The sequence below is a fragment of the Centrocercus urophasianus genome, unplaced genomic scaffold, assembly GCF_019232065.1.
Source record: "Centrocercus urophasianus isolate 14NV4802_14NV808 unplaced genomic scaffold, USGS_Curo_1.0 seq_11, whole genome shotgun sequence".
Classification (NCBI taxonomy): Eukaryota; Metazoa; Chordata; class Aves; order Galliformes; family Phasianidae; genus Centrocercus; species Centrocercus urophasianus.
In genome coordinates this window covers 31074876-31091532 of record NW_024884253.1, presented here as the reverse complement: position 1 = coordinate 31091532, position 16657 = coordinate 31074876, and the positions used below count along the sequence as shown (strand labels likewise).

At 38.6% G+C, this 16657-nt stretch overlaps 1 protein-coding gene across 4 annotated transcripts in view; it reads right to left on the bottom strand.

Annotated features, from left to right (window-relative positions):
• The window catches only part of NCOA2 (nuclear receptor coactivator 2), a 189172-nt gene that overhangs the window by 125787 nt on the left and 46728 nt on the right, over positions 1 to 16657 (bottom strand). The window contains exon 3 of one of the 4 annotated variants that reach the window (XM_042808606.1): positions 2066 to 2149. The exons of the other annotated variants lie outside the window; for them this stretch is intronic. The gene's annotated coding sequence lies outside the window, so the exon portion shown is untranslated. The remainder of the gene's footprint in view (positions 1 to 2065; positions 2150 to 16657) is intronic. 4 annotated transcript variants of the gene reach the window in all.

The window sequence follows — 16657 nt, the reverse complement described above, 5'->3', positions numbered from 1 at the left end:
GGATGTTGTGTTGAGGGACATGGTTTAGTAGGAGCTATTGGGAATAGGTGAACGGTTGGACTGGGTGATCTTTTAGGTCTTTTCCAACCTTGGTGATTCCATGATTCTATGATCACAAAAGCCGCACTGCAATGCAAACAGTGTATTTGATATTATCAACTTAATGGAGTCATTTGATGAGGGATTCTTCTCTATGTGGCAAAATTAAGTCTATTATTTTGTTTAGCTATTTTTTAAAACATAATCACAGAATCACAGGGGTTGGAAGGAACCTCAAGACATGCTCAACCCAATAGGTCACACAGGTGGGTGTCCAGCCGGGTCTTGTATAGGTCTCTCCATAGAAGGAGACTCCACAACTTCTTTGGGCAACCTGTTCCAGTGCTCTGTCACCCTTACCACACAGTTTTCCCGCACATTATATAGAACTTCCTCTGTTCAAGTTTTTGGCCTTTACTCCTTGTCCTTTAAACTGCATACCACCGAGAAGAGCCCGGCCTCATCCATTTGCTTCCGACCTCCCTTTAGATATTTATAATCGCCTCTCAGTCTTCTTTTCTCCAGGCTGAACAGTCTCAGGTTACTCAGGCTTTCCTCACATAGGAGACGTTCCAGACCTTTAATCATCTTTGTGGCCCTTTGCTGGACTCCTTCTAGGAGATCCCTGTCTGTTTTGAACTGGACACAGTATTCTAAATGTGGCCTCACTAGGGCAGAGTAAAGGGGAAAGATTAAGTTTCCTACAACATTAGAACTTTCATTCACCAGAAATCCTCAAATCACAATTTCCCTTTTAATTTCAAGAAACAACTAAAACAAATTTACAAATGAAAATTGTACTATCCTAAATAAATAACGCAGCAGCACAAAAGCTACTTCATGTATTGATCAACATGTATACTATAGTTTACAATTTGACTTCAATCTGTTCAAATAGCATGACGCAATAAGATCAGTATGAAACAATACGGTTCTTATGCAAATAAGCGGACTTCCAAACTAAGTTTGCTGCTCCACAATACACTGCACACAGCTCTTCACAGTTTGTTCTCACACTGAAAAGTAGAATAAAATGGAATAACAGCCTTACACTGTATTCCATCGATTTTACTGACTTAGCTAATGCTAGTTTAACAAAGAAAAAAAAATATCTGATGAAACAGAAGTCACGAATAGTGACAATACCACCTACAACCTCCCAGTGATATGGCACACTGTCCATAATTTCATGGCACAATGTCACAAGAGGAAACTTGTATCTTGCAAACTCCATCTGACACAAGAAGCACTCACCTAACCAACCCTCTGCTGTTAGCCCTGTCCCATACACCTCTACTGTGAGCTCGAGGAAATTTAGCTTCAGTAACCTATTTTTATACCTATCTCCTCCTCCATTCCTTACCAAGCACCTGGGGAAGCACAGGATCCCCACTGATTTTCCTTTCACCTAGGTGCTCCAGAAATTCAAAAACAGGTGACAAAATGCATACACTTGCAAAAGACACAAGGAAGTTCTCCAAACAGCAGAGAATTTAAAAAAAAAAATATGAGAAATTCTATTGCTCTCCTAAACAAACAAGCTTTTTAATTAGACAATGTTTATTAAACTCTAATATCGTATTTGTGCCTAATTTTGGAGATTCTGTGAGAAAATGTCAGGTTTTACACCATCCTGCTATTCCAGTAACATACTCAGCCCCAGGAATTTTAAGTGCTGAGCCCTAAAGCCATGATGAGTAGAAGCAGGAAGTATTTTCTAACAAGTACTCTTGTAAGCAAACAAAAATCCTGTTTAAATGCTGGGCTCCAACCTCTCCGGCTACATTTGTAAAACTTTATCTCCTTTTTGGGATCTCTTATTTGAGCCCACAAATCTTTCCTTTGGTAGAAACACCACAACCATCACATTACAAATTGTGTTGGATCAAAATACTGGAGGTATGCAGTCACACCAGAGTGCGCCAACCTAAAGCTAGGTGCTCTTAACAAAATCCTGTCCTATAGTAAGTGAGCCTGTTCAATTTAATGATATGGCATAAAATTGTTGATGTTTTTTGTACATTACCAAACTGAATTAGTTCACCAAAGGGTTGAGAGAAGTTTTTACAGCCAGTGAGACGCGGATATGACACAACAACATGGCCAAGCCCTGGAAAACAGGAAGGGAACAGGGAAAAGGGGTTTCATTTCTAGAAGCAGTCAACTTTTTTCTTCTACCGGATTAGGTCAGTTTATCCAAAAACCTTCACCACCTGTTGATGCTTCTCCATTCTGCATAAATTAACACCTAATAGCCCAAGGCAGTGTTCAGGTATGTGTGCTGCCAGCTGAGTGCATGTTTGACAAACAGCCCCATATCTCATACTGTTGCATCTGCATACTGCATCTCCTGTTTCTCCTACAGAGAATGAAGAATCTGGGAACACCCCAAAAGAGCAGTTTCCAAACTGCAATCCATGGTCAAAAGACATGGGCTACAGAATACCGCTAGGCCAACTGAATTGTATCAAGCATCGTAATTACGAATGCCTACATTTCACTGCGTTATAGCAATAACCAGTGAGATAATTTAGCATTAATGGTTTAGTATTTGGGGAACTACCTAGTGATCTAACTTACTTGGCGTGGGTCCTTCTGCAAGGAACAAAGAAACCCACTCAGCCCATGGCCAGAGGAAGCCCCATCCTTAATTTGTGGCCTCACAGGTACCTCTCTCATCAGCCAGTGCAGACCCTATGGACACCACATACTGCATACTACTCAAACTGGGCCATGGAGAAGCTGTGAAAACTTTCTGTAATTCCTTCAGCTAAGTGGAAAAAAACAAGAACAGTAACTAAGCATTTTGGTTCAAAGTGAGCTGCCTGGTTTCTATTATTTTTTTGATTTGTTGCCAAGTCGTTTTTTCCCTTTTCTTTAAATGAGCTCAACATCAACTAACTATGGAACCTAGATATTCTTTGTTTTGTAAAACGAATTCTTTATCAAATCATCTTCCCAAATGCAAAACGGTTTTCTGACAGTGACAGTTACACCACAGAAACAAAGAATTATTATATATTAATCACATGAATTTATGAGTCAAAATGAATGTATAACATTTTAATAGAAGCTCAAAATAAGATAATTCTACTGAATTTACTATAAAACCAATGTACTATGCATATGGGTATAGAGAAATACATATGCATGTATACACAAAATTATAAGACATAAATATATATATACACATATACTTTCTAACACAGGTTAAAAAGTTATTTGCCAAACCCCTGTTATTCAGTTCTTCTAAAAATCTAAGTCACTCTGATTTTATGACTAATTTTCTCTTTTGGTTCCAAGATGTTTCTCCAGACACCCAAAAGAAATGTGCAAAGTGCTTTTGTTCCCACTAAATGGAACACAATGAACACAAATGGAAGAGGTTGCATCTCTCACAGACAGACAATACTTGGATTCTTTCAAGTGCTCCTTAAGTGCAAATGGAAGCAAACAGAAAAGCTGCCACAGCCACATCTTGGTGCAGTCCACAGCTTTTGTCAATCTACTCAGTGCAAAGTTGGGTGCAAAGAAATTCTGACTATTTTTAAATGAAAGAGGTTAATGAGTGATCTGCACTCATTGGTTATGACACTCGATCATGCTCACCACACCTCACAGAGGGCCCCAAGCACACCCTGCCAAGTTTCCAACTTACACTATTTCACAGGCTATTTTGTTTATCCACTTCATCAGTTCCCTGAGCACGTCTCCTCCTTCCATCCACCTTTCTGGAAGCTGGGGGCCATTCATGCATTTGCTACCCAACTGGTTTCTAACCGGGCAGGCCCGTTCTTTCTGTTGCCTTAATGTCTGTGGATAAGACAACTGAATGTTCCAGTTTGATAAGCAGCCACTCCACTCCACAGCAAGATGTGTGGGAACACCTGGACCCAGGCCTGGCCTGGTGTGGCCATGCCCCCAAGCTGGGCCATCTCTTTGGTATGGTCAGCACACCTTTCCATGTGTGCAGAGCATCCCAGCATGCACACCAACCATCTGGGGATGTGTATGTATATGTATATCTATCTATCTATCTATATGTTTTTTTTTTATTCCCATTCCATTCTCAAGAAAGTTTCATTTGCCATAGCTTGGTAAAACCAGGCATTCCCGTGTCACCTTCCTTCTACCTCACCTTCCACCCCACCCCCCACACGCCTCATATCTTCATTCCCATTGTATTCAGGGGTAGGTCTTTCCAAAGGCCAGCTTTGAGCTGCACCAGGAGGATGGGTGCTGGGGATATTCTGCTGGGAGGTGTTAGTGGCTGCCATCACACAGCTCTTTGATCTGCAGAGGACTGCGGATCTGGGCCTGCTAACCAGATGCAAGGGGCTCCCTCCTTCCCCCTTTTCTTCCTTCTGCAGTACAGACAGACAGAAATGCCATCAACTTGAGTGCAGGAGCCTATAAAACAATTACAGAGTTATTCTGAATTTTAAAAGGTCTACTTTGTGCTTTCACAGAGGATGTCAGAAAGAGTTTGCAAACCCACAGCTTAATTTGGAAAAGGATTCTTTTGTCACAATCCTTGTTGTTTAAGAGCAGTCAGAACTTCGTATGCAATTTTAATTGCTGACGTTTAACAAAATGTAGTTTTCCAAAGTTCTTATTGTAACCATATACTTAAAAAAAAAAGAAGAATTTAAGATGAAAAATATGTGGGATTGTTTTAGTACTTTCTACTAATTACTACCACTTTCATTAGTTGGAAAAGAAAAAGACAATTTTTCTCCTAAACTGGCATGGAATAGCCAATTCAGTAAGCTGCGCTTTTGTTTCCTGTGAGACGGCAGTGGAAAAATCTCTTCCATTTATTTGGTCTTCAGAGATCAAAACTGGCTGGGTGTCAAACCTGCACTGTAGAAGCCCAAATCCATTCAGCCATGCATGGATAGATTCCACAGTACTTACAACCAGTTATCAGTATCAGCTTAACAGAAGATGAATCTCAGGTATCCTCCAATGAGTGTTACTGCAACTCTTTATAAAAGGGAGCAAAAAGCTGAACTGACAGTTCAGCACAAAAGGAAATTAAAAAAAGCAACACTAATGGCAGTGCCAAATTACATTAAAGATCTCATTGATGTTTTACTAGATGAGGTTTGCATAAAAACATAAAATAAGAACTCATACAATGGTGAATGAGCATCCTGGATAGCTGTTAAAAAGCTGTTTCAGGATGGTGACTGCTCCAAGACACGCCACATGCAGCTACAATACTCAACATGCCGGTTTCACCACCTCACTCGTGATTGTTGGGCATGCAGAAATCATCATAGGGACACACAGGGTAAGGCCTAAAGGTGAAAGAGTGCTGATGAGAACCTTAGATAGAAAGATTATTTTATTATTTTTTAGAAAGGTAGATCTTTCAGGAAGGAAAAAACACACCAGGGTGAACTGAGCAACTTGCTTTTAAGTAGAACGAGGATAGGTTCCTAGGTGACTGCAATGAACTGATTAAAATGTGCAGCCCTGTTAAAAAGGCACTTATCGCATTCAATCAGGTACACAGTATATTAAATCCAAGGAAAAATATTAAACTTCAATTTCCAATACATAACACCCAACATTGCAGTATCCTGATGTACCTTTTCTATAGCAGAAGTTTATGAATAACAGCACCCTCAATACTTTTTAAGCTCAGATTTTAAAACTGAATGGAATAATTGTTTAACAAAAATATTTTTTGCAATGTTTTTGCTCTGTATCTAACTATACTGTTTTAAAAACTGCTTGCTCAATTTTTTTTTTTTGTTTAGCAAACATATTCAGTTCATTCTTTAAGATAAAAGGAACTGCAAGCTAAATCACGTTTCCCTTGTTATTAAATATTGTAAACAACTACTTCACCCTTAAAACAAGCAACTGTTGTTACGCATTCTGCACGCATGGCCTAAAAGCTCAGTATTCTCAATCCATGCCAGCAAGCTGTAAGGCTGCAAACCTGCATCTGAGAGCAGACGAGCCTAAGCATTCTGAAAATGGCCCTGTCATGTGAATTATATAGATTTATTGATACAGATGCACACACAAACCCACGTCCCGTCTTTACAGTTTAATAAAATCTGCAGAGTCTTTAGGGCTGCTGAGAGTAAGTGCGACTTTTATCACCACCACATAATCAGGCCTTTTTAAGGCTCCTCTCCTTGCCATGCAATTCGTGGATCACAGGAACACAGAGACTCTGAACTAAGTTTTATTTGCACAAAAGCACAGGAAACGTTACACAACACCAGCACTCATATGGAGGAGGAGAGAATCTGTGCTGCTCATACCCAGATTTGCCAGAATTCAGCCTTCAGTCACAATTTGCTCAGAGCTTTGAGGTAAGGAGTAATTTTTTTTTTTTTTTTTTTTTAAGTAAATAAAAACAGCATTCCTGAATACAGAAACTATTTATTGGCGTTTGGGGAGCAGAAAACACAAGTGTGGTTCAGGTATGCTGCAGAAATCTGTTGCAAAACAGTAAAACTCTCCTAATCTTTGTCTCTTGCTTGAAGCAAAACAGCTTTGTATTGTCTCTAAAAATAGGAAAGGAGCGCAGGGGGAAGGGAAGGGGGTGGAATAAGAGGATAAGTGGGAGTGAGAACTGATACACCATCCTGGCATTAATTTATAAAAAGACTGGTGAATTGTATTCTTAGACTATGGCTTTCCTAACAAAGTCAGGCACATTCTCAATTATCAAATAAAAAGAGTCATCCTCTACTTTTTATTCTGTACATGCAAAGGAAAAAAAGGAAAAGTTTTGTTTCATCTGTTACCAAAACCATCACTCTGTAGTCAACACTTCTAATGAAATACAGGCCAGAGGATTAGTCGGAGCAGATTCATGGAAAAGAAAAAAAAAAAGAACAACAATGGAAATCTGTATGCAAATGCAAGATTATCACAGTAGTTGAACCCAAGGATGAGCCCTGCCCAAGTATCTCTGAGCACCATCCTACAAGGCTTTCCCTCACCCAACTCCACATCCATGAGTAGATCATGCAAGCCATTGCCCTAAAGTAGAGAAGTGATCCTGAAATCGTAATTAAAGCTCTCACTTAAGCATTCTAAATACCAAATGTACCAGAAATGCAGCCCCTATCTGCAAAAATCCTATAAAGATTATGTTCATTTCTGCAAAGAAGGAGTGGGCAGGGGCCTGGAGCAGAAGGCTGTCCTCTTGCCTATGCTTTGGGCTGTTGCCACGCAGAGAAAAGGTTGCTGCAGAGCAACATCCCAGATAGGAGGCAGAAGAGGAGTTCTTTGAAAGCCTATGGTGTTGCAGACTAACAGACAAGCGCAGACATCTACCGATCATGCTTGTCTTGGGAAAAGCAGGCTGTGGTACAGAGCCCCAGGTTGGCTGGAGGCAAGGCAGCAAACCACTGAATGGCATCAACACAGCTTTCAGGCCAGATCCATCAGAGGAGGAAGTGGCAACAAAACGCTTTTCATGTTTTAACGTCAGACCAATCTCAGCTGGGGTTTTGTGCAAGTAAATTGGACTCAGTTTTTCTCAGAGGGTTATTTTTAAATACCTGACCATATGAGGTTCCTTGGAATAGGAAAAAAGGGGAGGCAAAACTAAACGGTCATTACGTATATGTATAAATATAACATTAAAAAAACCACAAGATATTTAAACTGACTAGAAATGTCCACTTTCACTTTAATTTTAAAGTTGGCAATGGACCTGGACCAAAAAAAGGCTATATTCTGACCGAGAGGCAGCAGTACACAGTTTCTAAAACCAGTATTTAAAACAGTTCAGAAGAGGGGAAAAAAAAAACCAACAGAGCCTTGCACAAAATCTATCCCTCAGAAAAGCAGCAACTCAATTTTGAGTCCTTATTCAAATATGTGCTGAAGCCACTCAGTGCTTGAAGAGAAAGCTCAAGTATCAGAGGCAACAGCAGCGAGTTCACAACCAGAGCGTGGGGCTGTACAGAGTTCACTTGATGGCAACATCAACAAATAAGGGCTGGAGGGCTGACCCTGAGTTGTCTCAGTGCTACTTTCCCTGCAAGAAGCATCTGCACCAGTGCCAGAAAGACTCCCGTGTTTATTTCAATATTTTGAAAGAGAAGTAGATAAAGGCTCGCATCTAGGTCTATGCAAATCATCTAGAAAGATTCAGTGGGATGCTGAACATCAGAGAACACATGATCACAGGCATGAAGCGCTATCAAGAGAAACGACTGAGACCAAGAAGGAGAATACTTGTATATAATGCCACAGCCCTGAATCCCAATACTGTCTGACTGTCATTCTGGTAGGTAGGAATCTAGCAATTCTATTTTTTCAGCAGTACCCATTAATATATTTAGAACCAAATCACGTAACGCTACCTAAAACAACAGAACGAGCAACTGCCTCAAAAAACTGCTTTCAGGATTAAAGAGGCATATTTTTGTGTATAGAGAATAGCGTTCATATATCAATTTATCTCAAATCAACTGTCCCCATCTGTTTACTCAGGCCTTTTTTGGGCTGTCACTATCAGTAATATATGCAAAAATTTGCATAGCTCTGCCAGCAGTGCTGGTTAATTGTCTGTTTGCTGAAGTTCTTCTGAGCAAAATTATTTTATTTGTCAAACAAAAACGGTGTTTTTAATAGTGTTTTGACAATGGAATAGCAAAATTTAAATATTAAAATTACATTATATGATCTCAAAGTATGATAGTGTCAGCCAAAGAACTGAAGTTCTGCCAGTCTGCATATTCCCCTTCCCAGGCTGTCACTGGTATTGCTTCTCTGTCACCTCCTCTTTTTTAAATTTGGACTTTTATACCATGGGAAGGAACTGATTTCTTGGTTTCAAAGAAAATGCACCCACCCTGCTTCTCACAGTGGAAAACACAGAGATAGAAAGTCTTCTTCTAAACAAAGAGCCCAAATTGAAAAGCAAAAAACAAATAAACCCATCAACACTCAAAATTCAAAAAACCCCAAAACCACACAAGTGCCACCAAAAGAAGAAAGCCACTAGAAACACTTCATCCCAAATGATACTGGTTTGTATTTGCCATTTTACTTAAGTGTTTGGATATTCCATAAATTTTTATTTACTGTGCGTACTGTTGATTTCTGAAACTACACAGTCATGAGTGCCCAACCCTTTGGCTTGCAAGGGCAGCTTTGAATGAAGAGGAATTGTCTGCAGCTGCATCTATGGAAGTTTCTCTGAGAGTAATGCTTGCTAATTGTTTCCATAGAAACTACAACTGACACAAAGAACACAGTAACACTATTTGATAGAGAAATTCTCAGCTACAAAACATTCTTTTCCAACATAGTCACCAACATTAGCTATGCATCTTTGCCAGCAATGAACAAAAGCCTGCATGCTGTGCTCGGGACAAATGTGCACCAGCAAAGGCAACGCAGTGTTGCCACTGCTGAAATGCACCACCCACTGCCTCACTGTGCTCACACCCACTGCTTGGTCTTCTTAAGCATTCAGCAAGCATCAATGAAAGTCAGCAGGTGTCATTTTTTCCTCATGGAGGAATTCAGTTTCACACCTATGCTTCACACACACTTCTGTGTCAGACGCCATTTTGTCAGACTGCCCCTCTGCTGCCATCTGTCGCACAGCAACAAAATGCAATGGAATATTGTCCAGAAGGTTCAGCCTCTACTGCCACATCACCAACATCTGCCTCTGATATTATGGACAAACATAATATCATAGGAGGCATTATTTTTAGAGCAGCCCATATAAAATATACAACATAGTTAATGTATGTAAGTGGCAAAACCCACATCAATTTTTAATGTTTTTTTTTTTTTTTTTTTTTTTTTTTTGAAAAACATTCAAAAGAAAGCCACAAAAACACAGAACTTGTGAGATACATTACTGTTTTTGTGAAACTAACAACTCCATCTGGCTCAATGGCAGTGGCTTCAATTCTCACTGAGCTCTCAAGGTCTTTGTCAGAGATTCTGGATAAAATTTTACTCTTCCTGCACTTCTTTCTTAACAACTGTTGTTCACATATGTATATGCTGCTAAAAGCAATGACACGAACAAGGCAAAACTATGAAGTTAGGGATATTTCTCTCTAATAAGAGACAGCTTATGAAAGCCTGGTAAAGAGACATGGTCTTTTCTGTGAAAGAAAACAGAGTCGTATATAAACAAAAAAAAATTGATGATCTTTTTTGCAATCTCAAAAAAATTTCTCAAATTACTGTATCAAAAAGGAAAGCATGGCTGCACATTTTTTGCTGTTCACAGGATCGTGTTTAGCCAGCGTATCAAAACGCATCAACTTATTTGCCATCACTAGAGCTGGCACTGCATCACACCTTCCCTGTGCCCTTTTTTCAGCCCAGATGGGGTTCATAGCACACCGATGCTCTGCTGGTGCTGTGGGGCCTGGCCAGACCACTTTGTGGGATGAGCTGCTGACATGATGGCACAGGGCAGCACTGTGAGATGTGCTGGGCCACCTGCAGCTTGTGGGCTGAACACGCCTGTACAAAGGTTTCCTTCACACAGAGAAGCGTAGAAAATATCCTACAGTATATTATTCCATGGGTCACCTCTGTTTGTGCACAAGTACTGCAGCTAACGAACTTTTGTGCTGTTTAGTAGAGGGGAAAGGAAGAGATCCATCAACTTTTAACCAGATCATATGACGTTTTATGTATCTTAAATGCTTGTTTCCATTCCAAAGCAGGAATTTTCTTTCTGAGCTTAAAGGATTTCTCTTAAAGTATGAACAGAAAAATAAAAATAAAAAATAAGCATTCACACCACACTTAACAACATGTGTACCCATCACCCACACAGACAGAATAGAATCCCCTACTACACACTGTTTTGTGTACCACTGCCATCTGTACTTAGTTGTATTTGCAATATCTCAAAGAGTCCTAGCCATGTCCCAGACCTCTTAGTTTCAAGCAATGCATTTTGGGTCCCCTTTCCCGAGAGCCAACAAAATACTTAAGGCACTGATCCGGTACCAACAGGAGAGTGAAACAAAATATGTAATATTTACAAGAGAAGAGTTGCAACCAACCGTAAATTAGCTTTCTTCGGAGCTGTTTTATTTTCTGGTATTTATAACCAGTTACAAGATAATAGTTAGTTTGGAGTGAGTGCAACTGACAATCTGCAGGAGACTAAAACCATTAAAACCATCTGCAGAGAGCAAGTGGAATTAAATGATCCCAGGGCTACTTCTCTCTGCTAGAACCTATGTATTGTGGAGACACTGTTTCCTTCCCAACTTCATAAATCTCTTCAGTATTTAACAGAGTTAAATTATAAAACCACAAAAGGAAAAAGCACAAGAAAAACCAACCAAATAAGAAGAAGTAAAAAAGTACCTTAATACCAGCAAAAGCCTATTTCATGTGAAAACAAGGGTTATCTCATTCACTTAGCTTCCACGTTAGCACATCCCTCTGAAAATAACACCCAGCAACAGAAAATCAAGCTCTTGAGTTAGCACCTAACTTAGCTTGCCTGAGTAATTCCATCTCTCTACGTAGATGAATTACAACAGAAAATTTAACCGCATGTGTCATTTTCTATTTGCACTGCCCTCTATACTTCACTACAATATTCAGTATACTCAATATTTTGTATTACTTCCACTGACTAACATATGACTCCATGCATCATTTCTTGCAGGTTTCAGAGCTGTTCAGTGGCATGAATTAGATATTTTCCCGAGAGAATATTCTATATACTCTATAAAGTTCACCAGTAAGTCAGCGTGATTCACTTACAGCATCATTTGCATTTAGGGTCTACATTATGCCTGCTCCCAGCATGAGCAACAGGCAGCATGTAAATGTAGATAGTTATTATGGAAACGTAGGCCCTAATTTTACAGAGTATTTAGGAAATATGTGTATTTAAATATTCAAAGCACATCATCTCTTGAGTCAAAGTACAGTTTCTCCTTGAGAGGACCGAGCGCTCAGCATTTTTACAAATCAGCCCAGAGCTGAGCATAGACAAGCAACGCACATATTTCGTGACGACCTCCTAAAATGCTAAGTGACATGCAAGCATCAAGCAGCTTTATTGATCTTATTTCATTCCTAAACAGACAACTTTCTGAAACTACATGCCCTCCTTTCTCTCCATCATGACAAGCAGCACTTATGCCATAGCCTACCCGGCCCAAGCCCACTCCAGTTCCTCATGCCAACACCAGTCTTCCCTGCTCAGCCCTGCAGTTAACTGCTGGACCTCCAGCCAAGCACCACAACACCATTGGGATAAGAAATGCAAGGAAAACAGGGCAGAGAGAACCTATGTAGATCATGTGTTTGTTTTGCAAAAGATACTGAGCAAAGCACAAGTGAACTCAACAAAGACAACATCTGATATTTCATCTACTGAAACCAAAGTATGTTAAAACTTACACCCTGCCCAAAATGTTGATGTAATACATTTTCTTCTGTTCAATTAAAAAAAAAAAAAAAAAAAAAAAAACAACAAGATCTAGCTTTTTTCTTCAGAATATCTAAATTCTCACTCCAAAGCACACACTCTACAAAACTGTTAAGGGACACATTAAAGCTTCAAACAGTCTCATCCACAAACACAGAGACTCTTGATCAAAAAACACAGAATAAGTATTTATTTATTCAGCTTCAGGTAGACAACCACCATGAAAAACCAGTAAAGATGAAAGCAACTGAAGATTAGATTTCATATTTGTATTGAATTCTATCAGCAGAAGTTACAAATATCATAACTGTCTTAAAATGTTAGTTTCTCCAACTCTCTGCCCATTTTCTGTGGTTTGTCAGCTTCACAGGCCACAAATCTCCAGATACTGAGGTTTATTTACCTCTCTATGTAAGTTTGGATAGTTTATACAAAATGGGCTTTTATATGTGTATGTATATATAAACATGACTATAACAATTTTTATTTCAATATGAATAAGTCAGGGTTGTGTTTTTTTTTTAAAGATAAAATATTTTCTAATTTAATGAAAGAATAAAGCATCAATTTCAGAAAAAAATAAGAATGTTGGAAGAAAAACTTATCAACAATGCCTCGCTTCAAGACATCTGTGAACTAAAAATAATAAATTAATTCAAGTCTCCTGTGAAGAGGCAGATATTTATCATGCTAGAGAACAGTGGATTTCATGCAGTGAATTTTTCTACCTCTCCTTTTGAGTTTTCGTAAATCTGAACATGTGCAGTAAGCAAACACCTGATCACATTTGAGAATACTGATCAGCAAACCACAAGATCCACTGATCACATAATCTTACTTTTTGCACATTACAGGCCACAAAGCTAAATTAATTTTTGAACTAATACTTGAAACAGTGCTTCTCTGAAGGGAAAAGCATCTGATCTTGATTAAAAGTCATTGTGAAATTCACCCCATATATGGCAGCACAGTGCTCTTCTGTTGCTGTCCTTACAACACAAAAAACAAAAAAAAATCTTGTACCTTTACAAAATACTTTTGAAGTCTGCAGAAAAGGAGCACGGTACCATGCTTGCTCGATACCGATGGGGGAGAACAGCCATCTCCATGGTCAGTCATTTAAACTTTATCTGAGCACTGTTTCTGTAAGGTATTGTATCAGCGTATTGCATGAAAACTACTAATCATTCCTCAAGATAAAATCAGAGCTGATCTTGTCAAATGAGCTATATCAGCTAACATTAATTATACTGCCCTCTTCTAATTCATGGTAGTCAAGTCCTGGGTCAGCCTTTTCAAGATTTCATCTAAGGTCAGAGTCAGGCCATTAAGTCTAGAACAGCAGCTTATCCCGAACAAGACACAGCAGCTTATCCCAAACAAGACAATATTCTTCCAAGTAAATCTAAATTTTCTGCATACACTGAGGGGAAAAAAAAACAATCAACATTATCAGCACAGAGAGCTGTGTAGATAAACCATGAAGTTACTGGACATCAGTTGGCAGATTTACAGAATCACAGAAACATAGGGGTTGGAAGGGATCTCTGGAGAGCATTTTTCCAAAGCACATGCCTTATATTTTTGGCACAAATTTATGTGCATCTATTTTTAGGTAATTCTGAATTTTTAGAATCCAGAATCAAATCGTGAAACTTAAAACTTGTGACTTTAAAAAAATAATAACAAATTTACCATTTGAGAAAGTTTTGTGCTTTACCCATCTTCATTTCTCATAATGGAATGCAATGCCTTTATTTTGTCCCTCTCTGAAGAGTACAGTGCAAATCGTCTTCAGTTTGGAAGGCACCATCTCCACATTTAGAACCTCCAGAGTTAAGGTACTACCATAAGAAGTCTTTTGAATATAACTCTCAGCTTGAGGTCTATCATGACAGCCTCCCTCCTCCTCAGCTCTCAGAGGGTCAATGATCTCTTCTAAAGATCTGGCAGTCACACTACAACAAATCTTCATCTTACATTCAGCTTTTAAAACAGATATAAAATTATTTCCTCTCACAGCTATTTGAAAATCACCAATAGTTAATGACACAGTTTCTGGCAAATTTAGACATCCTCAATATGCCTAGCTCTGTTTCAGATTGTTCAATTTTCCAGTCATACATCTGAATATGAAGAAGGTTTTTTTTGGGTAGCAGTCAGTTTGGAGGTCTTTTCTTAAGTATGCAAATGCCTTGAAATGCAAATTTCTGGGTAAAAAGTATTACACTCTCATTCACATTTTTTCATGTAATACCCACTTCCCTTAGAACTGGAGCTTCAGTCATACACTAAGAAACATCTTCAATAACCTACTGACCTTGGACAGTGGCCTTCCAATTTCCTACTCAGTAGTCGGTATATCAGAAAAGAACTCCCAATTAAACGGACACACAAAAACCCTAAGCACTGTTTGTATATGTAAATACATAGTGAAGGAAAAATCTAAAGTTGAAACAGACGTCCATATACTAGAAGCAGCACTCTGAGAAGTTCACAGGGATTTTCCAAAGGGGTGCCTCCAATTCCCAATCCTTGGCTCATTTCCACCTAGCTGTCTTCTAGAAAAGAAAGTCTACTTCCTTCACCATCTTCATTATTTTGGGATGGAAAGCGAAAGGGATGGAAACAGGAAGACTCCAACCACAACACAAGGAAAAAAAAAAATCATCAAATGAGAAGCAGAAAGGGATAAAATTGGCAATTGTTTTTTTTTTTTTTTCAGCACAAGTTAATCACAGCTGTCCCTGTATTAGCGCAGCTATAGAACTGCACCAGCAAGCAGGCACCATAGGTTTGTCCAAATAATGAAGGCTGGCATCACCAAAGTTTTCCACAAAGGAACTGACTTTGTTTTTGAAGAAGCATTAAATCCATAAATTTTGTCATCATTCTCTGCATAATGTAGGCATGATTTCACAAAAACTTTGCTGTTTTGGTTTGCTGGCAACATCAGTTAGGAACAAAAGGGCTTTGGTTGGGGATGCTGGCAACCCTACATCTCTGCTCACTGACTACAGCACGTCTTACCCGCCCCAAACAGTTTGCATCATTGCTCTCAATGCACATAAAGATCTTCCATACATAGAAAGGGTGCTATTAAATTAGTATTACAAGCAGTCTCTAACCCTTTCTTATCACTTTCTTTTAAACTTCATTTTTCTTATTAATACAATGAATAAAAAGGCAAAGCAGGACAACAAAATCATCTCTAGTCTACAGAGATGTAAGCAATAGGAACAACATTGATTCCTTTCATTAATCAAGCACAGGGAAGAAAGAAGGAAAAGCGAAGCTGTTGTCTTGAAGTAACAAAAATAATAGAACAGAATAATTTTTAAAAGATGGTTTACTGCAACAGTTCTAAGGCATCTTGTAAGCTTTTAATTTTATTTAATTTTGTTAGAATTGTAATAAGAGTAATCAACATTAGTTTATCAATTCTGCATTTTGGACTAACACAAGAAATGTTTTTAATTAACAGCTTTCCAAAACGCTGACAATGTTAAAAGCAGATATCAGATTTTTCTGAGATTTGTTGAAAAGGCTTCATCCTATCACACAGCAAGTGAATTTCTGAAGTAACAAAGAAGACAACACATTTACAGGCAAAGAAAATTCCACTTCTTTATAATTATGTAAACAAACTGATAATATTTCAAATACGAAGCAGTCTTCTTATGGGAAAAAGAAAACAAACTCCTCATTAAAAAATGCCCTTTGCTAAGCACTTTCACATGCACTGGAAAAGAGACCAGCCTACAGATGTCACTATGCAACCCTTACGTACATGTTGTTTGTTGTTTTATACATACACACACAGAGCAAAGAACAATAAGATACAATCGGTGATATAATCAACATTAAGACTCGAGGAAAGGTCTTATGTATATTCTCCAAGAGAAGAAAAATATCACTCTGCAAAACAATAGGGATATGAAAGATTTAAATGAGTCATCTACTTTCCTATACTGTCTCTAAACGTAATCCCAGATTGATGTTCCCAGAAAGCTAAAGCATCTTTCCCCTACAGTTGTACCGAGATGTTTTTACGCTGTCATAAGTGGACCAACAACAGCCTTAATGATCAGACATCTTGACCAAAAATGGCATGGAAAAAAAAACTGTACATATGGAGAAATGCACTGAAATAAAAGATGTTCCATCATCTTGCAGAATGATTTTTAAAGAACCAATAAA